This window comes from Bos indicus, chromosome 16 (assembly GCF_029378745.1).
Source record: "Bos indicus isolate NIAB-ARS_2022 breed Sahiwal x Tharparkar chromosome 16, NIAB-ARS_B.indTharparkar_mat_pri_1.0, whole genome shotgun sequence".
In the NCBI taxonomy this organism is placed as follows: domain Eukaryota; kingdom Metazoa; phylum Chordata; class Mammalia; order Artiodactyla; family Bovidae; genus Bos; species Bos indicus.
Window position 1 is genome coordinate 76,949,727 of NC_091775.1, and position 27,268 is coordinate 76,976,994.

The window sequence follows — 27,268 nt, forward strand, 5'->3', positions numbered from 1 at the left end:
ATCCTTCAAATGAGAAGCAAGATAAAAACTAGTTGAAATAAGCCAATCTTGAGAGGATTCACTAGCTCCAGACTCAGCATGTGTTAAAAGTTCTAATTTATATATAATAACTCAAGGGTGTTTAGCCTCTGGGGTAACTACTAAAATCAAAATTAAATAAATGTTTAATAAGTAGGCTAATAGAGGTAAGGAATTTGAACACTGAAAGAAAAATCAAGAAGAAGAAAGGGAAAGAAAGAGCAACAGCATTTGAAACAAATAGAAAAATGTAGTAAGATGGAAGATCTAAAGTCAAATGTAATAATTTCCAGTTAATGACTTAACTGGAAATTGACCAAATTATTCAATTAAAAAGACACTGATTAACAGACTGAATGAAAAAAGATAAAAACTTGCTATTACAGACTTCATTACTACAAAAACTTGATTACTGTAGACAAGGCTTAAATTTAAAGAAAAGTTAAAAATACATAGTTGGAAAATTATACACTATGCAAATGCTAACCAAAGATAGATTACTGTACCTATATTAATATCAGGCAAAGTAGACTTAGACATAAATTATTCATTTGAGATAGAAGGCCATGTAATAATAATACAGTCTTCAATCCATGAAGAAGATATAGCAATTTCAAATATGTATGCCTGTATTCAATTATGTATATATTTTATATACTGATAAATTTCTACCTATCCATATGTATATACATATGTACTATTTTATTTACATATATAAGAAAAGTATGTACTATTATATAATATTTTATATACAAGTATATAGTAACTAGTATATAATATTTTATATACTAATTATATATATAACATTATCATATTAGTACAAAAAAGATAACTTGAAAACCCAAAATGTTTGGAAATTCATTAATACATGGATGGCTCAGTGGTAAAGAATCCACCTGCCAATGCTGGAGATGCGGGTTCCACCCCTGGGTTGGGAAGATCCCCCTGGAGAAGGAAATGGCAACCCACTCCAGTGTTCTTGCCTGGGAAATGCCATGGACAGAAGACTGTGACTGGCTGCAGTCCATGGGGTCACAAAAGAATCGGACACAACTTAGCGCCTACACAGCAACAACAACAAGCATAGAGTCAATAGCCTAAAGAAAGCTGAGCGCCCAAGAATTGATGCTTTTGAGCTGTGGTGTTGGAGAAGACTCCTGAGAGTCTCTTGGACTGCCAGGAGATCAAACCAGGTAATCCTAAAGGAAATGAGTCCTGAATATTCATTGGAAGGACTGATGCTGAAGCTGAAGCTCCATTACTTTGGCCACCTGATGTGAAGAGCCAGCTCATTGGAAAAGACCGTGATGCTGGGAAAGACTGAAGGCAGGAGAAGGGAATGACAGAGGATGAGATGGTTGGATAACATCACCAACTGTATGGACATGAGTTTGAGCAAGTTCTGGGAGTTGGTGATGGACAGGGAGGCCTGGCGTACTGCAGTCCATGGGCTTGCAAAGAATCAGACATGACTGAGCGACTGAACTGAACTGAAAGAGCCTAAAGAAAATAATCACAATATAATTTACAACTTATTTCGAACTGGATAATAATAAAAATATATCAAAACAAATGTGATATAGCTAAAATCATATTTAGAAGGCAACTTTAAATGCTCACACTAGAAGAAAAACTGAAAATTCTTGATCTACGCATTAATTCCAAGTATTAGCACCTGCCCCCCACCTCAAAAAAATTTCCAGAGATTATAAGATTGGAAACAACCAAAACCAGATATCAGTAAAATGGAAAGTTATTTTTTTATATTTACTTATTTAGTAGTTGACTGCATTGGGTCTTAGTTGTGGTGTGTGGGAGCTTTCCTCATGGCACGTGGGCTCATCATCATGGCACAGAGCCTTCCCTCTAGTTGGGGCACACAGGCTTTAGAGCGCCTAGGCTCAGTAGTTGGGGCCTAGTTGCCTGGTGGCATGTGGGATCTTAGTTTCCCAACCAGGGATTGAACCCATGTCCCTTGCATTGGAAGATGGATTCTTAACCCCTGGACCATACCACTTATTTTTTTTTTAAACCCTAAAGTTATTTTTGTTGTTGTTTAAAAAAAAAAAAAGCAGTATACAGTTGATAAGGAACTCTTACCTTCCTGTGTGCCATTTGTTAAGTTATTGTGTATTAACTTCAAGTCTCCCCTTCAAAATTCTGCATGTGATGCTGGGCTGGCACTCAGATTTGCAGGCTGGCTCCCTGTTAGTTTCTGAAGGGAAAAATAGAGATTTTTAAAAAGTAAGAAAACCATGGTTGGAAAGTGACAAGCTCTCTGTCTTGTAAAAGTACCAGAAAGAAAGTACTAGAAAGAAAGGACACTATCAGGAAAGTGAAAAGACAACCTAAGGATGGGAGAAAATACTTGCACATGATAAATCTGGCGATCTAGTATCTAGATTCTATTTAAAAATTTTATGAATCAAAAAATAATCCAGTTTTTAAAATGGACATTGGATTTGAATAGACATTTTTCCAAAGAAGATATATAAAGGCCAATAAACACATGAAAAGTTGTTAAATGTCACAGTCTGTATAGAAATGTGAATTGAAACCACAGTTACATACCTACCACATTCACACCAACTAGGATGGTCATTATTAAAAAGATAGATAACGAACACTGGCAAGGCTGTGCAGAAGTTGAGACCCTCATACACTGCTGGTGGGAACATGAAATGCACCTGCTTTGGAAAATGTTTTGTCAGTTTCTCAAAAAGAGAAACAAGAGTTACAATACAAGAGTTACCATGCTGCTGCTGCTGCTGCTAAGTCGCTTCAGTCGTGTCCGACTCTGTGTGACCCCAGAGACGGCAGCCCACCAGGCTCCCCTGTCCCTGGGATTCTCCAGGCAAGAACACTGGAGTGGGTTGCCATTTTCTTCTCCAATGCATGAAAGTGAAAAGTGAAAGTGAAGCCTCTCAGTCGTGTCCGACTCCTAGTGACCCTATGGACTGCAGCCTACCAGGCTCTTCCATCCATGGGATTTTCCACGCATGAGTACTGGAGTGGGGTACCATCGCCTTCTCCGAGAGTTACCATGTGACCTAGCAATTCCACTCCTAGGTTTATTCCTGTTCATTCTCAACGTTGTGTCTGACTCTTTGCAACCCCTTGGACAGCAACATGCCAGGCTTCCCTGTCCTTCCTTCACTGTCTCCTGGAGTGTGCTCAAATTCATGTCCATTGAGTTGGTGATGCTATCTAACCATACTTAAGAAAACTAAAAACCCATTTTCACGCAAAAACTTGTACACAAATGTTTATGGCAGTATTATTCATAATCGCCAAAAGGTGGAAGCAACCCAGATGTCCATGCTGATAGATATTAAAATTTGGCTTATTGATAGAATTTAATGTTCTATCAGGAAAGGTATTAAAGTACTGATACATGCTACAACATAGATGAGTCTTGAAAAATTTCTAAGTGAAAAAATGTGAAATGTAAATGACCACGTAGTGTATGATTCCGTTTATATAAAATTAATAGTGAAACTCACAAAAACAAAGTAGATTAGTAGTTGTAAGGGTCTAGGGAAAAGGGGAGTGGAGGAATGACTGCTGATGGGTACAGATTTTCTTTGGGGTAATGAAATTGTTCTAATATTAGATTGTAATTTTACTTGTGCAACTTTGTGAATACGCTAAGTGAAAGTGAAAGTCGCTCAGTTGTGTCCGACTCTTTGCAACCGCTTGGAATTCTCCAGGCCAGAATACTGAGTGGGTAGCCTTGGGTCGCTGAGAGTCAGAGACGACAGAGGGACTTCACTTTCACTTTTCACTCTTATGCATTGGAGAAGAAAATGGCAACCCACTCCAGTGTTCTTGCCTTGAGAATCCCAGGGACAGGGGAGCCTGGTGGGCTGCCGTCTCTGGGGTCGCACAGAGTCGGACACGACTGAAGCGACTTAGCAGCAGCAGCAGCAGCCTTTCCCTTCTCCGGGGGATCTTCCCAACCCAGGGATCAAACCCAGGTCTCCCACATTGCAGGCAGATTCTTTACCAGCTGAGCCACAAGGGAAGCCCAAGAATACTGGAGTGGGTAACCTATTCCTTCTCCAGTGGATCTTTCCAACCCAGGAATTGAAAAACCACTGAATTGTATGGTTTAAAAGGTTAAATTTTATTTTATATGAATTACATTCAATAAAAATCGTATATTCATTTTGTAATTGTAACAGCATAGAAAATGCTTACATAATTTTTATGTGTAAAAGAGTGCTTTTTGTTCACTTGGTATGGTCATGTGTAAAAAAGTTATACTGAGTGAAGTTTGGAAAGCATTGCATCAAAACATTAATAGAAATTTTCTCCAGGTTGTGGGGTGATATAAGATTTTTTTTTCTTCAATTAAAACAAAAATTTCAATTCTTCTATTATAAACATGTATTTTTGGCATCATTGACTCAATGGACATGAGTTGGAGCAAACTCTGGGAGACAGGGAAGCCTGGTGTGCTGCCATCCATGGGGTCACAAAGAGTTGGACATGACTGAGCAACTGAACAACAACAACACTTTTTAATAAGGAAAATAAGTTTTTAAAAAAGTACCATAAATAAAATGTGTCAGATAATGTCATAGTGCTTACAGGCTCTTAGACTTCAGACTCCAAAGTTGAAGAGTGTCACATATGCTGAGCAAGGAATAAGAAAGCTTTGTCATTGTCACCTTATGAAAACACAGGACTATAAAAACTTAACATAGTCTTGGGGACTTCTCTGCTACCTAGAAAAATTTTTTTTCAACTTTATTAAGGTATAATTGACAATAATATTGTAATATATTTAAAGTGTACAATGTGATGACTTGACATACATACACATTATAAGTTAATACACCATCAAGTTAAATAACACATCCATCATGTCACATATTTTTAACACATCCATCACCTCACATTACATTTTTTAGTGAAAACATTTAAGTTCTACTCTTTGAGCAAATTTCAGTCATCTATGTTGTTATCATCACCATGCTGTGTATTCGAGCGTCAGACCTTATTAACCTGATAACTGAAAGTCTGTGCCCTTTGTCAGTCTCTCCCTACTTCCCCTACCTCCCAGGCCCTGGCAACTGCTTTTGTACTCTCCATTTCTATGAGTTTGACCTTTTTTTTTTTTTTTTTTGATTCCACACGTAAATGGTAATATATATTGATAGTATTCATATTTGTCTTTGTATATGTGTCTGGCTTATTTCACTTAGCATGATGCCTTTAGGTTGCAAAAGGCAGAATTTCCTTCTTTTACTTAAGGCTGAATAGTATATATAAAGAAATATAAAATTTTCTTTACGCATTCATCTGTTTACAGATACTGAGATTGTTTCCATAATTTGGCTATTTTGAATATTGCAGTGAACACAGGAGTGCATATATCACTTTGAGATAATGGTTTCACTTTCTATGGATATATTCTCAAAAGTGGGGTTGTTATATCATATGGCACTTCTGTTTTTAATTTCTCGAGGGACCTCCAAGCTGTTTTTGACAGTGGTTGTATCAGTTTATATTTCCGCTAACAGTGTACAAAGATTTCCTTTCCTCCACATCCTCACCAACATTGTTATCTTTTGTCTTTTTGATGATGAGCGTCCTAGTGGATGAGAAGTGACATCTCCTTGTGGTTTTGATTTGCATTTCCCTGAGGATTAGTGATGTTGAGCAACCTTCCATGTACTTGTTGGCCATTTGTATGTCTTTGAAAAACTGTCTGTATAGGTCCTTTGCCTGTTTTTTCCATTGGGTTATTTGTTGTTGAATCGTATGAGTTACTTGTATATTTTGGATATTAACCCCTTATTAGGTAAGTGGTTTGCAAATATTTTCTCCAATCCTGAAGGTTGACTATTCAGTTTCCTGATGGTTTCTTTTGCTATGTAGAAGCTTTTAATTTGATATAGTTCCACATGTTAATTTTTGCTTTTATTAAATCCAAAAAATCATTGCTGATAGCAATGCCAAGGAGTTTGCCAGCTGTTTTCTTCTAAATGTTTTATGGTCTCAGGTCTTACATTTAAGTTTTTAATCTATTTTTGAGTTGATTTTTGTGCATGGTGTAAGAAAAGGGGTCCAGTCTCATTCTTTGGCATGGCGCTGTCCAGCTTTCCCAACAGGTTTACTGAAAAGATGTCTTTCCCCCATTGTATATCTTGCTCATTTGTCAGTTAATTGACTATATATGCACAGGATTACTTTGGGCACTTGATTCTATTCCATTGATCAGTGTCATGCCAATACTATGTTGCTTTGAAATCAGGAAGTATGATGCCTCCAGCTTTGTTCTTTTTCAAGATTGCTTTTGGTTTCCTTTAAATGGAAAAGAAGCAAAAATCTATAGGAAAAGGAAAATCCCAACAGAAAGGCAAATACATAGAAGGATTGAAGATCATTTAAATAATCCAGTATGTAGATTTAAAAAAAGAAAACAAAGTTGTGAAAGCAACTATAACTACAATGAACAGTAAAGTGATAAGCTTGAAGATGCAAAATGACATCAAAAACACAAAATGTGGGAGAGGGAAGTAAAAAATAAGAATCTCTTTGCACATTCTCTCACATAATATACAAACATAAACTCAAAATAGTTTAAAGACCTAAATGTAAAACATGAAGCCATGAAACTCTTAGAAGAAAACATAGGGGAAACACTCTGACATAAATCACGGCAATATTTTCCTCTTCATCAGTCTCCTAAGGCAAAAGAAATAAAAAATAAACAAGTGGGACCTATAATGATCGACTTCACAGCTTTTGCACAGCAAAGAAAGAAAACCATCAACGAGGAACAGGAAAAAATATTTGCAAATGATTCAACTCACTGGGGTTAATTTCCACATATACAAACAACTCATACAATTCAGAATCAAAAAACAAATGATCCAATTGAGAAATGGACAGAAGACTTGAATAGACATTTTTCCACAGAAGACATACAGGTGGTTCACAGGCACATGTAAAATGCTCAGCTTCACTAATTATTAGAGAAATGAAAATCAAAACCATAATGAGGTATCATCTCACACCTATCAGATGGCTGTCATCAAAAAGTCTGCAAATAATAAATGTTGGATAGGATACGGAGGAAATGAAATGTTTGTAAATTGTTGTGTGACAGTTGCTCAGTTGTATCCAATTCTTTGCGACCCCATGGACTGTAGCCCACCAGGCTCCTCTGTCCATGGAATTTTCTAGGCAAGAATACTGGAGTGGTTATGGAAATGGTACAGCTACTATGTGAAATAGTATGGAGGTACCCTAATAAACTAAAAATAGAACTACTGTATTATCCAGTGATGGATATATATATATATATATATCCAGAAAAAAATGAAAACAATAATTGGATAAGATTCATGAACCCCAATGTTCACAGCAGCACTGTTTATAATAGCCAAAACACGGAAGCAACCCAAATGCTCATCAACAGATGACTGGATTCAGGAGAGGAAGTACACATACAGAATGGAATATTATTCAGCCGTAAAAGGATGAAATACGGCCATTTGCAGCAACGTGAATGGACCTGGAGAATATTATACTTGGTAAAATGTCAGAAAAAAACAACTATTGTATGATACCAGTTATATATGGAATCTGAAAACTCATACAAAACAGAAGCATCCTCACAGATATAGAAAACAAATCTGTGCTTACTAAAGGGTAAAGGGTGAAAGGAAGGAGAAGAGTGTTAATGGCTCTGCTGCTGCTGCTGCTGCTGCTAAGTTGCTTCAGTCGTGTCCGACTCTGTGCAACCCCATAGACGGCAGCCCATCAGGCTCCCCCGTCCTTGGGATTGTCCAGGCAAGAACACTGGAGTGGGTTGCCATTTCCTTCTCCAATGCATGAAAGTGAAGAGTGAAAGTGAAGTCGCTCAGTCATGTCCGACTTTTATCGACCCCATGGACTGCAGCCTACCAGGCTCCTCCGTCCATGGGATTTTCCAGGCGAGAGTACTGGAGTGGGTCACAATACCCTTCTCCAGGGGATCTCCCCAATGCAGGGATGAACCAGGGTCTTTTGCATTGCAGGAAGATTCTTACAGTCTGAGCCACCAGGAAAGCATCCCGTTTTTCCCTAAAAGTTTATTTATTTGGCTGAATGGGGTCTTAGTTGGAACAGAGGGATCTTCGCTGTGGTGTGAGAGCTTCTCTAGTTGCCCTGAGGCATATGAGATCTTAGCTTACCAGCCAGGGATCCAACCTACATTTCCTACACAGGACGGCAGATTCTTCACCCCTGAAGGGACAAATTAGTGGTATGGAATTAACAGATACAAGATACTCTATATAAAGTAGGTAAGCAACAAGGATACACTGTATAGCGCAGAGAATTCTACTCATTATCTTCTAGTGACCTATAAAGGAATATAATATGTAAAAACACTGAATCACTATTCTTTACACCTGAAACTAGCACAGTATTGTAAATCAACCACCTTTAAGTGAAAAAAAAGTTGAGGGAATGGGGGTTACGTTTTTAAAGGATGAAAAAAAGTAAGAACTGAGTAAAATAAAGGAGAAATATTTGTAATAAGTAAAACAAGTGGATTAAACAAAACACTTTGAAGAAGTAGAAATTAAACCTGGAACCTGCAACACACTGAATTAGGTTGAGGAAGGTATTCAAGAGGGGTGAGAACAAAGCATACTTGACAGCTCAGTGCCTACGCTGGTTCTAGAAGGGTTTCTGATATGAGACAAGATGAAAGAAGCAGGGAGGAGATGGAGGGTGTCAGAATTAGGCCCTGTGCTGTAAGAGCCTCAGGTAACAGAGATCGGGTTTGCTTTCTTCTGCCAGAAAGCTTTAAGTTGATTTGTCAAGGACATCAGATGTTTGTTTGGCAAAGTAGTAACGTGGAGTGAAAATTTTATTGCTTAGCATGGCCATCTGCAAGGAAGAGACTTGTAAATCCTCTAGAGTGTGCTGGGATGGAAGGTGGTCAAGTTGGGTTATCAGGCTTTCATTTTGCCTACTGTGTACGGTGTGTAAGGCAAGGCTAGAGAAGGATCGGGAAAATAAAGGAGATTTTTAGAGGTCACATTGCAGCAGAGAGAAGAAAGCAAAGGAGGGAGGCATTTCAAGGAGAGATGACGGTTAAGAAAAAGACCTCAGTTTTAGGTGATCCCTGCTCCTGGTTTTGATAGTGTGCTGTTGATTCATGAGAAGCAAGGGGTCGGTAACCGTGGGAGTGGCATAGAATATCGTGGGATGAGTTCAGTTTTGGAGTCAAAGCATACCTCTTACATCCTGTTGGTGTCAGCTTGTATGCTTTTCAGACTATAGTGAAAATCATAGAGAGTGCTCAGCCTTTCAGTTCTTTCTGAAAAATAATAATTTTACAATCAGTGATTCACATTTTTTCCCATTGAAAAAATCATACATGTTTTGAATAAGAATGAAACATTTGTCTGGTGATGTGGTATAGTATATTTAAATTATTTCTACATTAAATACGGAGTAAGTTCTTGCCTGGAGAATCCCAGGGACTGGGGAGCCTGGTGGGCTGCCGTCTATGGGGTCGCACAGAGTCAGACACGACTGAAGGGTCGCAGAGCAGCAACCACAGAGTAAAGGATATTCTTCTAGAAAACAACCAATATATGAGTGTGTGTGTCCAATTTTATCTTTTACTTTTCTTTTTTTTTTTTTATTTTTTTAATTTAATTTTATTTTTAAACTTTACATAATTGTATTTTTGCTTTGAAAGTGTTTTACTTTCCCAGAATTTAATGGCCTATTTATGTAATAGATTCTGAAACTCAGAGCAACTTCCTTGGAACCCAGAGGAAATGAATAGATGCTGATATACATTAGTGAAGGTCATAAAACACAGTTACATTAAATTTTTTAGGTGAAAATTCTTTTGAATGTATTAAACCTGCACTGCAGAAGCACACTAAATTTTTATGGATAAACATTTTTTTTCCCACTGGAGGGTGCAATTCATCAGTGTATCAATATTTCCACAGTTCCTTTAATGAGTATACTTTATAAAAAATATTAGAGAAATGATTATTTCCATGTGGAATGCAGATTAGATTTTATGAAACTTTAAATAAATGAAATTTCACTAATAGGAATCTGGGCTTTATTCTATAGTATACTTTTGATTTAATTAGGATCAAGTGATTTTTAAGCTAAGTGTATTTTTTTATTCTCTTTTTTGGATACTGCCTATGACTTTCTTGGTTTTTAATACTGCAAAAATGTATGCTAACAATTCATAATAAAGAGAAATACAGCCCTACTTATTGTGAAGTTTTTGCAGTGGTTTTCTTTAGCAGTCTGTATTCATTTAAAATTCTCTATGAAATACAGATTATTAGACTATGTGCAGTAATAATGTGGAGAAGGCAATGGCACCCCACTCCAGTACTTTTGCTAGAAAATCCTATGGACAGAGGAGCCTGGTAGGCTGCAGTCCATGGGGTCGCTAAGAGTCGGACACGACTGAACGACTTCACTTTCACTTTTCACTTTCATGCATTGGAAAAGGAAATGGCAACGAACTCCAGTGTTCTTGCCTGGAGAATCCCAGGGACAGGGAAGCCTGGTGGGCTGCTGTCTATGAGGTCGCACAGAGTCGGACCTGACTGAAGCGACTTAGCAGCAGCAGCAGCAGCAGTAATAATAATGTGTGCTCTAAAATTAAATGTTTATTTAATAAGCATAAAACTAATATGTTCATTTAGTTGAATTTTTTGTTTTCATTATATGCCTTCATGTAGTATGAAGGCTTTTAATGTGTGTCTTAGATATAACATTGGGCTTCCCTGGTGGGTCAGAGGTTAAAGCATCTGCCTGCAATGTGGGAGACCTGGGTTCAATCCCTGGGTCAGGAAGATCCCCTGGAGAAGAAAATGGAAACCCACTCCAGTATTCTTGCCTGGAGAATCCCATGGATGGAGGAGCTTGGTGGGCTACAGTCCACGGGGTCACAGAGTTGGACACAACTGAGCTACTTCACTTCACTTTAGATATAACATTAATATAGATTTTTAATAACAGCCATATTTATTGATTACCAATCAGTTGTGTCTCAGCAGAATTTTTTACTGATTAACTTTCTGTTTTTAACAGAAAAAACAGAAAGTTATTTAGTTCTCACAGCAACCTCAATAAATAGGTACCATTTTTCCTCACTTCAGAGAAGAGGAATCTGAATTGTCTTGTGACTTACCCAAGTTTATACTTACCACCATTCAGGCTGGGTGGCCTGACTGCATGGCCCAGACATGATCATTGTTTAATAGCTATGTTAGACTTATCTTTGTCAACTCCTGTTACCCAAATAGCAATGTCTTGATTTTTATTTTAGACACTTGAAGGCAGGCAAGTTGCATTGCAGCTAATGTCTCAAATATGTCCATCAACTATTATGGTTTTTCCTTGGCCAAAACTGATAGAACTCCCTTAATCGTGACTTAGAGAAATGGTGACTCAGACTCTTAATTGCCTATCCCAGCAGCTCTTCTCTCCTCCCCTGCCCGTAGCAGAACACCAAGATTGCCACTCAGAGGAAAAGACCACATCGTCTCAGCTCATGTGGCCTCAGAGATGCATGACTTGTCAACAGGTGGGCAAGGAAATGTTAAGTGTAACTGTTGGGTAGGACTTCCAGGGGGACTTCTTAAGATATAAGATCTGTGGTCTGCGACACTTACTCCTGCTTACTCTCTCCTACTGCCTCCAGTGCCTGCATGAAGAGCAGCAAGAGATTAAGCAGCCATTGTAGACCTTCAGGCAAGATGCTGGGATGAAGAGCAAGAGAGGCTCTAGCAAGAGAGGCTTCTAGCTCCTGTAAGCCTCTATTTTGAGGTTTTCTGCTATAGGCCGCTATCTTTGATCATATTAACAATTATGGATTTTTGCAAGGTTTAAAAACCCATGTTGTCAATCCTCAGTCAATACCCAACCACAGCCTTTCTCAGTATGTGTGACCCTGCCATGAGGCCATCAAACTTCCTTTCAGACTATTATATTGATTTTGAATATGTTATTGGGCTAGTGATACACATTTGCTTAATTCTACACCATCATTTCTTTAAAGATTGCTTCTTCCCATAGTTTAAATTAATTGCAAAGCTTGTTCCACTCAGGGTAATAATTTGCAACTTGCTTTTTACCATTGTCAATTTAAAATATTTTAATTCATGCCAAGTGTTACTTCTCTTTCTGTAGCCAGGAAGAGTACTATGGTGTACTCTTCTTGAGATCAAAGAAGTTAAAAGTATTTTTATAAGATTAGCGACATGATTTGTCAGTAAAGAATAATATGACACAGTCATTTTGTATAAAGAAATTCACTAACTTCCTGGATTCCCAGCATTTCCTCTTTGCTCAGACACAAGCCTTGATTTTGCCAACTTCTCTTTAAACTTGCCACCAGCCTCTTATTTTAAGGAAAAGAATAAATGAAGTTTGCTTTAAGGCCCTTTCCTTCAGGTTTAATCAATGTTTGGGAAAAATTACATGAAACTTCCTAGGTGAGAAGATGACCAAAGGTCTGTGGGAATAGACTGTAGAATATCATAAGGTTTTAAGATTCTGCCAACAAAGGTCTGTCTAGTCAAGGCTATAGTTTTTCCAGTAGTCATGTATGGATGTGAGAGCTGGACTCTAAAGAAAGCTGAGTGCCGAAGAATTGATGCTTTTGAACTGTGGTGTTGGAGAAGACTCTTGAGAGTCCCTTGGACTGCAAGGAGATCAAACCAGTCAATCCTAAAGGAAATCAGTCCTGAATATTCATTGGAAGGACTGATGCTGAAGCTGAAGCTCCAATACTTGGACCACCTGATGCAAAGAACTGACTCATTGGAAAAGATCCTGATGCTGGGAAAGATTGAAGGCAGCAGGAGAAGGGGATGACAGAGGATAAGATGGTTGGATGGCATCCCTGACTGAGGTTGAGCGATGCTAGGCTTCCCTGTCTACCACCAACTCCTGGAGCTTGCTCAAACTTATGTCCATTGTGTCGGTGATGCCATCCAACCATCCCATCCTCTGTTGTCCCCTTCTCCCCCTGCCCTCAATCTTTCCCAGCATCAGGGTCTTTTCCAATGAGTCAGCTCTTTACATCAGGTGGCCAAAGTATTGGAGTTTCAGATTCAGCGTCAATCCTTCTAGTGAATATTAAGGACTGATTTCCAGTTCTTCCGGGCCAGGGCAGCCAGCCTCACGTCAAAGGGAAGGTGAGCTCAGAGCCTGGGTTTCTGTTTCTAATGCCCTCCCTCACTTCACCTCTTACAGTCAGAGTCCAGCTCATTCGCAGTCTTGCTTCTACGAGGGAAGAACAAAAGGAAAACCCTCCAGTCGGCTCTTCTGCTTTCTCTCCCACCTTCTCAGATTAACTCCTTTCAGAATGGCTTAAAACTATGTTCTGGGAGAGCACAGAAGTATTGAAAAGACTTAAGTAAAGGCATACTGGGAGTGAAAAAATGTTTGAGTGAAATAAAGGTAGGAAGGATGACTTGTATCCTCCTCAGCGTTTGCCCTTTCCTTCTTGTTCCTCAGCAACTTCTATCTGATGGTGAGTCCATGTCACCTAAAATCCAGGACTTAAATAAATTAGAGCAACAAGACACTAGGTTTCAGTATATCAATATCTAAAATGAGATGAATTTGATAAGATAATTTTCAGAGAAGAGCTAAGACTAAAGGTGAGGAGGGGAATGGATGGAGCGTTTCATATGGAAAGTAGAACATTGTATGATGATTAAAGACACCTCGGATTCAGGAGAACTGTCGGTTAGGTTTCTTTAGAGCATTTAATAAAGTTTACACATACAAACATAAAGTATTACATAAGACACAACGTTTGCTTCATGTACTCCATCTGCAGTCTTACCTGAATGATAGCACAGGTGGGTAGGATTTAACAAACCCTCAATAATTAGAGTAAAATTTAAGACACACAGTCCTGTAGTGACAGGATCCTAAGGCTGAGAGCAGATTCACTGAGTTGTCTGTGTTACCTCTAAATCTGTACTCATGAGACAGGGCGGAATGCCCTTGAGGGCTTTATGTGAAGGAAAAAACGCCTTTGCCCAATGCAAGTAGGACAGGACTGTCTCCTCCCCATCTAATTACCAATGCTTTCACAATTTGCATTTAAAATTTGAAGAGTGTCCTCCACCTTGTCTGCTGCCGGACTTGTCTCATACGGTTTTTACCTGCCTATTCAGGAGAATAAGCCTGGAACCGGATTCTGAGGGTGGTGGAACCGAAGAGAGGTGTATCGTAAAGTGGATCAAGTACAATACGGAAACACTCTGAGGATACAGGGTATCACAGCTGAGCAAGGACCCTGGGAAACAGTGCGTCCATACCGAAAGGTCGGCATTAGTACCAGGGAGAAGGCAAGCAGCCATGCAGCCATGACAAGCAAGGTGGAAATGCCAGAACTGACATGGCGGATGGCAAACGGCTAGGCAAAGTGGGCCTGCTAGACTGGACACACCGCTAGGGAAGCCCACTAGGGGCTGGCTCCATGGGGGCCTGAAAGATTCTTGGTCCACAGTGGGGAATGAGTTGGTGAGAGGGGCACCAACCGTGGAAAGAATCTCAGGAGTAGTTCTCCTCCACAGGCCAGAGTAAGAGGCTGTTTGTGGTATGCAGGATAGCATGCATGTGTGCACGCTCAGTCGTGTCCGACCCCTTTGCGAACCCATGGACTGCAGCCCGCCAGGCTCCTCTGTCCATGGGATTCTCCAGGCAAGAATATGGGGGTGCATTGCCATTCCCTTCTCCAGGGCATCTTCCCAACCCAAGGATCAAACCTGCAGCTCCTGTGTCTCCTGCATTGTGAGGCAGATTCTTTACCACATCTCCACCTGGGAAACCCAGGTAAGCATGATAATGGCCTCCCAGAGATGTTCAGCACCTAGTTCCCAGAACCTGTGAAGATGTGACCTTCATGGAAAAATGGACCTTGTAGATTTGATTAAGGATTTTGATATGAGGAGCTGATCCTGTATTAATCGGGTGGGCCTACTCTAGTCACAGGGGTCTTTATGTGAGAGAGAGGGTCGGGGAATGAGGTATGACTTGGGATCAGAGGTTGGAATGAAGTGGTCATGAGCCAAGGATGCAGGTAGCCTGTGGCAGCTGGAGAAGGCAAGTGATTGTGCCCTAGAGCCTTCTGAAGGAATGTAGCTAAGCGAACCCTGATTTTAGCCCAGTGAGACTCGTTTCGGATTTTGACCTCCAGATCTGCAAGAGAATAACTTTGTGTAGCTTTTAGCCACTGTTTTTGGTACTGTTACAATAGCAATAGGAAAAGACTTCACTTTTAAAGAACTGGACTAATGGATATAACCCCCTAAAACAGTGGAGACCAAATGGCCATGCTTAGCAGTTAGGAATCAGGTGGGTGAAGTTATGGTAAAGAGGAGCAAGGTTTGAGTGGCAGTCAGAACTGACCCACGAGAGGCTGTGGCTCCCGATATGTGGGGCCCCAAAGAAGCAAGAGAAATGGACAGCCCACATGGACACCACTAAGTCTACATAATGAGGAGAAATCAAGAATGGATGACCAGGAGGCTGAAGCCAGATACTTCAAAAAATACTCATGATTCCTTTTCCAGTTTTTGTATTTGAACCACTTTTCAAACCCATTGAGCCAAGAAGAGGTCAGGTTTCCAATGGGAAGGATTCTCAAAATGTATATATGGTAATGATTTATCTAATGCTACCGCAATAGACCCTGTTGTTGCTAAGGGTTAGTCACTAAGTTGTATGTGACTCTTTGTGACCCCATGCCCTGCAGCACACCAGGCTTCCCTATCATTTACTATCTCCCAGAGTTTGCTCACTCATGTCTGTTGAGTCAGTGATGTTATCCAACCATCTAATCCTCTGTCATCCCCTTTTTCTCTTGCCTTCAATCTTTCCGAGCATCAGGGTCTTTTCCAGTGAGTCAGTTCTTCGCATCAGGTGGCCAAAGTATTAGAACTTCAGCTTCAGCATCAGTCCTTCCAATGAATATTCAGGATTGATTTCCTTTAGGATTGACTAATTTGATCTCTTAAGAGTCCAAGAGACTCTCGAGAGTGTTCTTCAGCACCACGGTTCAAAAGCATCAGTTCTTCAGTGCTCAGCCATGAAGTTAAAAGACAGCTCCTTGGAAGAAAAGCTATGACAAACCTAGACAACTTATTAAAAAGCAGAGACACACTAACTTTTCTGACAAAGGTCTGTATAGTCAAAGCTATGGTTTTTCCAGTAGTCATGTATCTATTTAAGAGTGGACCATAAAGAAGGCTGAGAGCTGAAAAATTGATGCTTTTGAACTGTGGAAACTCTTGAGAGTCCCTTGGACAGCAAGGATATCAAATCAGTCAATCATAAAGGAAAGCAATCCTAAATATTCATTGTAAAGACTGATGGTGACGCTGAAGCTCCAATACTTTGGCCACCTGATGTAAAGAGGTGATACAACTCATTAGTGATACGACCTAAATCCTAGTCTGTGAGAAGTCTGAGCCCTTAGCTCACCAGGCCTTTCTTGGGGGATAGCCATTATACTTGACTATTTGTCATCAACATTGGTCAAGAATGCATGAAGCTGGGAGCCAAATTTCTCCTGATGTTAGTACCATATGGTTGGCTGACAACCTGTTTTCTTATTCAATACCCGCCTAACTCTTGCGCCAAGTTCATGGTCCTCTCAAGGAAGCCAGTGAGTAAGATGGGGATACATGGGCCTAGCCATTTCTGCCCAGTGTGAGATCTCTCTTATGGACTCTTCTAATGATCTCTTTGTTGCAGAACTCCCCTTGAGCTCACAGACAACTTATCCATCCTGCATCATGATTTGATCAATCCCCTGCCAAAGTCTGTTCCTCCATTTGTCTTTACCTTGTGTTACCTGCCTCCTCCAACAAATAAGTATTTCTCCTAACTCCATCTCTGTGTCTGCTTCTTAGAGAACCTGAATGACTTTCACAAAGAAGTGGGATGGGGTATAGACATGTGGATGGCCTATGGGAGTGGACACACTGTCTAAAGATCTTTGTACCACTTGTGGTAATGGTTTTAAGTGTCCCCAAATTCTCTGATACTCTTCTTCAAGAGTTAGATTCTAGTTTTCCTCTTTTTGACTTTGGGATAGGCTTCTTTCTAATGAATAGAATAAAGGGAAAGTAATGATGAGCAGCTTTGGAGACTAGTTGGCAGAAGGCACCATAGCTTCCTGCTCCTCCCTTGTATCCCTTCTTCTGAAGGAAGCCAGGCGCCACATCATGAGGAACAGGGGACCGGAGAGCCCCCTGAGACGGAGAGCAGAGGCCTCCCACCAACAGAGGTGAGCAAGCCTGGAAGTGGTTCTGTTAGTCCCCAGACTGCAACCCTGGACAGCAAATTGACTGCAGCCTCTTCAGGACCAGAACCAGAAGCAGCTGTTTCTGGACTCCTGTGTGTGAGCTAATGCAGACAAATGTGTGTTGTTTCAAGCTGCCAGTGTTGGAGGACTTTGTTATGCAACAATAAAGAACCACATATATGTAAAAGACTGTCTGAAAGTATCCACTATTGCAGAAACACTAAATAGATAGAATGCCTCACCCAGCTGTCATCAGTCAGCCTGTTACATTAGCAAAATGGTTTCAAAGGTGGAGAAACCATGGGGACAAGGATGAAAGCTATTTGTGATCCTAACAACTTGGGCTCACATTCATCAAGGCCTATTTAACTACTTAAGTGGCTCCTGGAAGCCTGAACTGATGGCAGTGGTGGATAGCACTGAAACACCTGTGAGGACATTCACTTGCCCAGTGTTGTCCACATAGCTTCTTTCTGTGGGGCAGGGGAGGGCATGTGCCCTTGGAACCCACAGGTCATATTAGTTATAATCTCACTGAGCAGCTGCTGGCCGGACAGAAAGATGGGAACGTCTGTCAAAAGCTCCAAAATCACTGCAGATGGTGACTGCAGTCATGAAGCTAGACACTTGCTCCTTGGAAGAAAAGCTATGACCAACCTAGACAGCATATTAAAAAGCAGAGACTTTACTTTGCCAACAAAGGTCCGTCTACTCAAAGCTGTGGTTTTTCCAGTAGTCATGTTTGGATGTGAGAGGGACCATAAAGAAAGCTGAGCACCAAAGAATTGATGCTTTTGAACTATGGTATTGGGAGAAGACTCTTGAGAGTCCCTTGGACTGCAAGGAGATCCAACCAGTCCATCCTAAAGGAAATCAGTCATGAATACTCATTGGAAGGACTGATGCTAAAGCTGAAGTTCCAATACTTTGACCACCTGATACGAGGAACTGACTCATTGGAAAAGACCCTGATGCTGGGAAAGATTGAAGGCGGGAGGGGAAGGGGACGACAGAGGGTGAGATGGCTGGATGGCATCACTGACTCGATGGACATGAGCTTGAGCAAGCTCCGGGAGTTGGTGATGGACAGGGAAGCCTGGCGTGCTACAGTCCATGGAGCAAACAGTCGGACACGACTAAGCGATTGAACTGGACTGAAGAAGTCAGCTCATAAACAATTCAAACGTCATCCTCCAGGAAGTAGCGCTTGTTGCAAATCAGTGAGCACATGTGGCTCTGTGTCCCCATTGGCAAGTATGTGGGAACCGAGAGTGGAAGCAGGAGTGACCCAGCCTGCCCACCTTATGGGGGCCCAGTTGGTGGACTTGTACCTTCTGTCCCTGTAACTTTGAGACACTGAAACATGTTATAGGACCTCATTTCAAAGGGGAAATAATTGCATTTGGGTCCCACTATGGGCTTGCGAAGTGGCTCAGTGATAAAGAATCCACCAGCCAATGCAGGAGATGTAAGAAACGTGGGTTTGATTTCCTTGGTTCGGAAGTTCCCCTGGAGAACGGAGTGGCAACCCACCCTGGTATTACTGACTTAAAATTTTCCATGAATACAGGAGCCTGGTGGGCTACAGTCTGTGAAGTCACAAAGAGGTGGACATGACTGAGCACTCATGCAACTCTCCAATACAGTTGCTACCCAGGCACGTTGGGTTCCTCATGCTGAGGGGCAAGCAGGCGGGAGAGGCATCAGCATCTGGTGGAGGTAATAAGAGCTGATCACCCAGCAAAGGCAGCTCTTCAGAGGCTTGAAGTATGGAGCGCTCTGTGGCCGGCTCTCCCGCTGCTCCTGGAATCCTGTGAGCACCCTGTGGTGTAGCCTGTGCTAACCTGCTGTGATGACAGATACTAGGCCGGCCCGGGACCTGCGCTGCTCCCATGGGTAATATGCCAAATACTGGTCATATGACTAAGGCTCTCTTAATCACCTACCCACCAGCCAAACCACCAGCCGAGTGCATGGGGGCATGAGCAAGCCAGAAGAGACAGCTGAGTGGTTCAGACCTCAGACTCACAACTAGATAAGTGGTCGGCTTTCTAAGTACCTAAGTTCTAGAGTAGTTTGTTACAGAGCCAGAGGGTAGAAACAAGAAATATCTTGCAAGGAGAAGGATTTTAGGAACCAGGATACTGGATCATTTATTCTTCTCAAACACTGCACAGTCCAAAGAGAAAAATGAACATTTATCAATGACTAGACTTCCTGAATTAAATCATTTTCTGGTGACTTGACTGGGGGCCATGAGTGAAACTTGGGGATGTTCTTTCTATTTTGTGTTAGGCTTATCCTGAAGCCATGCCCTTGTGGCTTATCCTCCGGTTCTAGTTTTGGTTCAGGTTGGAATTCTTGACCTTATCACATAGTTCTGCTCCTATGAGCTCTAGTGCAAACGTGTTACAGACAGAAGTAAGGTGGTGTGATTATAGCCTTATGTTTTATGGTATTTACTTGAGAAGTAGCTCTGTACCCATTGTGTAAGTATGATCTGTATGGCTTTTATTTTCTTTTATTGCTTTATTGCACTGACTAGCACTTTCAGCACTATGTTGAAAAGAAAAGTAAGGGTGGACATCCTTGATTTGTTCCTGAGCTTCTGGTGAAAGCATTCCATGTTCCATTATTAGGGGTTAGCTGTGGGGTTTTGGGTAGATGTACTCTATCAAGTTAAAGATGTTTCCCTCAATCTCTGTTTTTCTAAGTGTTTATATCATGCGTGGGAGTTAAATTTTGTCAATAGCCTTTTCTGCATCTAATGATATGCTATATGATTTTTTCTTTAAGCCTTTTAATGTGGCAGATTACATTGATTTTCAAATGTTGAACCAGTCTTGCATATGTGGAATCAATCCCATTTGGTTATGGTATATAATTCTTTTTACATATTTTTTTGATTCAATTTGTGAGTATTTTACTGAGGATTTTTTGCATCTATGTTCATGGGATATATTGATCTATAGTTTTCCTTTCTTCTAATACCATTACCTGTTTTAGGCATTAGTTTAATGTTGGCCTCATAGAATGAATTAGGAAGTAGTCTCTGTTTTCTAGTAGAGGCTGTGGGGAGTTGGTATCATTTTTTCCTTGAATGTTTGGTAGAATTTACCAGTAAAACAGCCTGGGCGTAGCACTTTTATATTTTGAAGATTATTGTGTGAAGATTATTAATTTAATTTCTTTAATAGATATAGGCCTATTCAGATAATTTACTATTTCCTGTGTAGATTTTGTATATTCTGTCTCTAAAGGAAATATTCCATTTTATCTAAGTTACCAAATGGGTGGGCACAGAGTTGTTCATAGTACTTTAATTGTTCATCTGGTTAGTAGTGACTTGTCTGTCTTACTATGTTGCCTCTTTTCTAATCTTTGGTTAAAGAGAGCAGGCTTTTGCTCAACTTTTATTTGTCTACATCCATCAGCATTTTTGAGTTTGTAACTTCTTCAGATTCAAGTCTGGGATATACAGGGCCAAATCCCCCAGCCCCCCTGCAAAACCTAAAGAGCTTATCATAGTCCCATTTGTAGAGCCTGAAGTCCAGTAGCCAGGCTGGTTTCTTCTGTCTTCCAGAGTCTCCTTATGTTTGCTTTGTATGTATAATGTACACGTTTCTTAGTTGTAATTAGCAGAAGGAATAGGAAAAAATGTCTACTCCATTTTCCTGAAAGAGGTCCCAAGAACATTTTTACATTGTTAAGTGATTGAAAAAAGAGCAAAAGAAGAATAAAATTTAATGACAGATGAGAACCATATGAAAGTCCAACTTTCAGTGTCTGTAAATAAAGTTTTAATTCTACACAGCTGCTTTTGTGCTACAGTGACTGGGGCTTAGTAGTTACATCAGAGACTGTTACAGTTCAAAACCCTAAAATATTTATTATCCCATCCTTTATAAAAGCTTGCTGACCCCCGGATCACATAACAGAATGAGTTATTAGAACTTTAGCAACAGAGCTGAGTAGAACACCTGCTCAATCAACATGAAAATAATTAAGGCTGTGTAAATTCAGGTAGGCTTCTTCAGGTTTAGGCCCTGGTGAATGCAGCTTTGGTCGAAATGTTGGTTAGGAAAGAAGATACTTTGACAGAAGGCTATCTGCACTCCTGCTCTTAGTATCCGTATCTTTCATATACTTATCATTGTATGATATTTATTTCAACAGTTCTAAGAAGTATTTTCCTCTATATTTTAACATCTCCGATGTGACTTGCAATCAATACCTTGTCGTAGTTTAATTGGCAGCATTTTTCCTTCTTAGTGATATTTGAAAGAATGATTGTTTACTCGCTAAGTCGTGTCTGACACTTGGGACTCTATGGACTGTAGCCTGCCAGGCTCCTCTGTCCATGGAATTCTCCAGGCAAGAATACCAGAGTGGGTAGCCATTCCCTTCTCCAGAGTGTCTTTCTGATCCAGGGATCAAACCCACCCATGTCCTCTGCATCAGCACGTGGATTCTTTAACCACTGAGCCACCAAAAGAAGGATGCACCTTACAAATGATGATGTCTTGGTTTTAATGAGATACATAACTAATCAGGAGCAATCATAAATACAACTTTGTGCAGTTAAGAATGTATACATTTTTGAGGTTAAGTCAAAAGCCACCCAGGTTATATTAACTTTTCCTTAAAGATTGACCTCAGGGTCACCCCCTTTTTTAAAAAAAGTTTCTTTTTAGTTAAGTCAAGTGGGCCTTAGAAAGCATCACTACGAACAAAGCTAGTGGAGGTGATGGAATTCAGTTGAGCTATTCCAAATCCTGAAAGATGATGCTGTGAAAGTGCTGCACTCAATATGCCAGCAAATTTGGAAAACTCAGCAGTGGCCACAGGACTGGAAAAGGGCAGTTTTCATTCCAATCCCAAAGAAAGGCAATGCCAAAGAATGCTCAAACTACCGCACAATTGCACTCATCTCACACGCTAGTAAAGTAATGCTCAAAATTCTCCAAGCCAGGCTTCAGCAATATGTGAACCATGAACTTCCTGATGTTCAAGCTGGTTTTAGAAAAGGCAGAGGAACCAGAGATCAAATTGCCAACATCCACTGGATCATGGAAAAAGCAAGAGAGTTCCAGAAAAACATCTATTTCTGCTTTATTGACTATGCCAAAGCCTTTGACTATGTGGATCACAATAAACTGTGGAAAATTCTTCAAGAGATGGGAATACCAGACCATCTGATCTGCCTCTTGAGAAATTTGTATGCAGGTCAGGAAGCAACAGTTAGAACTGGACATGGAACAACAGACTGGTTCCAAATAGGAAAAGGAGTTCGTCAAGGCTGTATATTGTCACCTTGTTTATTTAACTTATATGCAGAGTACATCATGAGAAATGCTGGGCTGGAAGAAACACAAGCTGGAATCAAGATTGCCGGGAGAAATATCAATAACCTCAGATATGCAGATGACACCACCCTTATGGCAGAAAGTGAAGAGGAACTAAAAAGCCTCATGATGAAAGTGAAAGTGGAGAGTGAAAAAGTTGGCTTAAAGCTCAATATTCAGAAAACGAAGATCATGGCATCTGGTCCCACCACTTCATGGGAAATAGATGGGGAAACAGTGGAAACAGTGTCAGACTTTATTTTTCTGGGCTCCAAAATCACTACAGATGGTGACTGCAGCCATGAAATTAAAAGACGCTTACTCCTTGGAAGGAAAGTTATGACCAACCTAGACAGCATAATGAAAAGCAGAGACATTACTTTGCCAACAAAGGTTCGTCTAGTCAAGGCTATGGTTTTTCCTGTGGTCATGTATGGATGTGAGAGTTGGACTGTGAAGAAGGCTGAGCACCGAAGAATTGATGCTTTCGAACTGTGATGTTGGAGAAGACTCTTGAGAGTCCCTTGGACTGCAAGGAGATCCAACCAGTCCATTCTGAAGGAGATCAGCCCTGGGATTTCTTTGGAAGGAATGATGCTAAAGCTGAAACTCCAGTACTTTGGCCACCTCATGCGAAGAGTTGACTCATTGGAAAAGACCCTGATGCTGGGAGGGATTGGGGGCAGGAGGAGAAGGGGACGACAGAGGATGAGATGGCTGGATGGCATCACTGACTCGATGGACGTGAGTCTGAGTGAACTCCAGGAGTTGGTCATGGCCAGGGAGGCCTGGTGTGCTGCGATTCATGGGGTCTCAAAGAGTCGGACATGACTGAGCGACTGATCTGATCTGATCTGATCTGATCTTTTTAGTGCCAAACCTTTTTCACTCATAATGTTTCCAACTAAATGTTTTTCTAGCAAAGTCTGGTACAAATAGTCTTAAATACTTCTTCTACTGTCAGAATAGTCCCCTCAAAACTTGAATGTTTCCAAAATATTTTCTAGTTATGCTTATAGACAACTGTTGTGTATTGGTAACTTCCATTTGCATATTGGAATTGTATAACCAAGGTTGACACTGTTGAAATGTTGATTGATCCATTCTAATCCTGAGAGTCCTAAACAGCGAGCACCAAATTAATTTTGAAAGGCATATTGCAAGAAGGAAAAAAAAAAAAAACCAAACCCCAAACCAATGTTACTATTTCCCACTTATCTAACCTTTCAAGGGCACTTAGCGGTTAGAAGATGATGATAAGTACAGACAGATTTCCTGATTAGAAGGTTCATTAGTAAGAAGGAACAGAATACTAATCACGAGACTTTCATTTGCACTGACAAGGTCTGACCTAGCTAGCATTCATCAGCGACAGTGGAATTGCTCCCTGGTGGTATCAACCCCAGGCAAAGCAGAGAAAACATGTTCTTCATGGAGGAATTCATCAAAAGTAAGCAGAGCTGTGCCACACACCATTGCTTTCAGGGGCTCCCCAGAGGGTAGCCAGCATCTTCTCTGAATCAGTTTGCTTGGTCTGTAAAATGCAGAATGCTCAGGGGAAGTGTGCGTGTTAAAGAAAAACAGCTTAAACTTTGGAACCTGAGAACAACAATCATCACACAAATCTGCACCTTAAATACTAATAATCTAGTTGACCACGATAGGTGCTTTGGTCAATGCTAAGCCTATAAGCCCAGGAGAATATGCTGCTGCTAACTCCGTGGTAGTTGTAAACGTTATACGTTCTTGTGAGTGTTGCCATTTTTAAATCTTGTGACATGACACCAAAAGGTTACCATCTTAGTAGAAATAAAAAATTGCATGTTTTAAGCCTGGAAAGATATTTGCACATTTTAATTATAAATTTATATTAAAATGCTCTTTTTCCAAACATCACAATTTTCAATAAAATATGCCCTCATCATGTAAAAGCATTTTATGAAGAATAATTAAGTTCCCAGGTTTGGTCTGTGAAGTATAAAACCAAGTACCACCAATTTTCCCATCTGCAGAAAGCTTACTGCTAATTTGTTACAAAATGAGCAAATGAAATAATTAGAAACTAGACAAAATATACCTGAGTGGAAAGCATCCAGGCTCTGGAGTCAGACAAACCTGATTTTGAATTTCGTAAATTAATGACTCTGGGCCTTAGTTTCCTTATCTATAAAGTAGGGCAATACTACTTAACATACATGGTCAGGATAAGTGTTAGATAATTGGTGCTTATTGTAACCAACTCTAAATTGTGTAGTAAATATTTTAAGTAAAAAAAAAAAAAAAGCCTACCAAAAGAAAAGAGCTGAATGAAACAGGTGAGAGCCTCCTGGAGGTGAAACTTGGGCTAAGCCTTAAAAATTCTCTCTCATAATAGTAACATTTTTATTACATTACATTTTAATGTTTCTGAAGTTGATGTTAAAGTAAATGGTGAAAAACAGCAGGTAAAGGATTAAATTATGGTATAGTTAGCATTGGCTATGTCTTTGCCAAGTCATGAGATCCCACAGCTAGGTACATTTTAATGTTAATTTGTATCTTTATTATTGATTGAAATGCCTTCATTAAAGACAATTATTAATTAAACAACAAACACAGGATTAAAACAAAATGTTATTTTTTTTGAAGCAAAATGTGATTAAAGGCCACAGATAAAGCTGGTTTCTCAGAATAGATCATGAAATTTTTCGTTAACCTAATTTTTAAATAGGTACTATAATTACAAATTTCAGAATTAAGAAAGATAAGATATACCCTGCTGTATTTAAAATGGATAACCAACAAGGACCTCCTGTACAGCACATGGAACTCTGCTCAATGTCATGCCTAGATGGGAGGAGAATTTGGGAGAGAATGGATACATGTATATGCATGGCTGAGTTATTTATTTTGTGAATGGTGCCTGTACAGAGTTTTGAACATTCCAGAGTGAAGGAGAGCAAGAAATATGGTCAGATATCAGAGCGATGTAAACTACCAGTTTACATGGACTGATAATTAACAATGTGGTAGAAAATAGTGCTGTTAAAAAAACTGTTAAAAGTAATGAGTAGTATTTATGAAGGTCAACGTTCTGAGTACGAGGTCTTATTTCCTGCACTCTGGAGTGTTGGGAGCTTTCAGAAAGGGCATCACAAGATTTTTCAGATAGAATAAAGCTAGTGATGTGATAGATGTAGGCAGTCGAAACGGTGAGGTCAGAGAAGACCGGTATTTTGGGGAACAGGTAGAAAGCCAGGATCTAAATTCAGGGAGATCAATCAAGGTGAGAAAAGCAGACTCAATGCTCTGGCATTCTAAACAGCAAAGTCCAGACTGGAAGAGCCCATCAAGGGTGGAGCTGGTAAAAGTAGCTGGTGAATGTTAATCCCAGCGAATGAGCTATGAGCTATGAGCTTATCTGTGTGTACCCTGTACTGAGTTTTTGGAGGCACTGGAAATATTTATGGCTAAGATGTCAAGCTGTGATCAGTATCTACAAGTATAATACTTTGTACTTCCATCTCTGGAGACAAACAAATACCCACTTCTGGGTTTCTTCTCAGCTTGGTACATTTCTAGCATGCTGGTTTTCATAGTCCTTGGAGCAAAGATTTTTAGATAGAGGTTTCTGTGCTCTTAACCACAGTGAATAGGAAATCTCAAGCAGAAAATAAAAGAAAATTAGGAATCTGGTGGAAAAGCAGCCCAGAGAATTGGCTCTAATATTAGTTAATGTTTCATGATTCCTTATTAGAGATCATATAAATACAATGAATACTTTTACATAATTAATATTTACTAATTATAGTAATCATAAATGTGTGTTCACTATTTAAAGGTAGTGCAAAACTCCTTCCTTTTTTCTTTCTTTATTCATCCTTTTTTATTTTCCAGGTTTAAAAAAATAGATTTTATCTTTAGGGCAATTTTCGGTTTACAGAAAAGTTGAGCAGATAATACAGGTATATCCCAGCCCTCCCACTTATATACACACCAACACAGTTTCTCCCGTATTAGGTGTTTGTTACAGTTGTTGAGCCAGTATTGCTGTATTAATGACTAAAGTCAATAGTTTGCACCAGAGTTCACTCTTTGTGTTGCAGTTTTGAGAAATGCATATCATGTAGCATTATAGTGCCTGTGTGTGTGTGTTCAGTCGCTTCAGCCGTGTCCAACTCTTTGCTGTCTATAAACTGTAGCCCACCAGCCTCCTCAGTCCATGGGAGTATGGACTCCCACTTCAGTAGGAGTGGGTTGCTGGGCCTTCCTCCAGGGGATCTTCCCAGCCTGAAGATCGAACTCTTGCATTGTCGGCAGATTCTTTACCACTGACGCTCTGGGGAAGCCCCAGAGTGTTACAGTATCACACAGAAAATTTCACTGACTTGAAAATCCTTTACTGCACCCTATTCATCCCTCTTCTCTGGAAACTACTGATGCTTTTAATATCTTTATAGTTTTTGCCCCTTCTAGAATGTCATATGGTTGGAAACGCCAACCATAGCCTTTTCAGCTATGCCTTTTCAGACTGCCTATGTTCACTAAATGTTTGTTCACTAATATGCATTTAAGGTTCCTCTGTTTTTTCATGACTTGA

At 40.1% G+C, this 27,268-nt stretch overlaps 1 protein-coding gene and 1 long non-coding RNA gene across 2 annotated transcripts in view; both read left to right on the forward strand.

The window, feature by feature from the left end:
* The window catches only part of CRB1 (crumbs cell polarity complex component 1), a 265,895-nt gene that overhangs the window by 5,645 nt on the left and 232,982 nt on the right, over nucleotides 1-27,268 (forward strand). The window lies entirely within an intron of this gene.
* LOC139176453 (uncharacterized) lies at nucleotides 7,786-12,462 on the forward strand. Its single transcript, XR_011560961.1, has 2 exons — nucleotides 7,786-11,599; nucleotides 11,717-12,462. It is a non-coding gene; the product is annotated as an uncharacterized lncRNA (long non-coding RNA).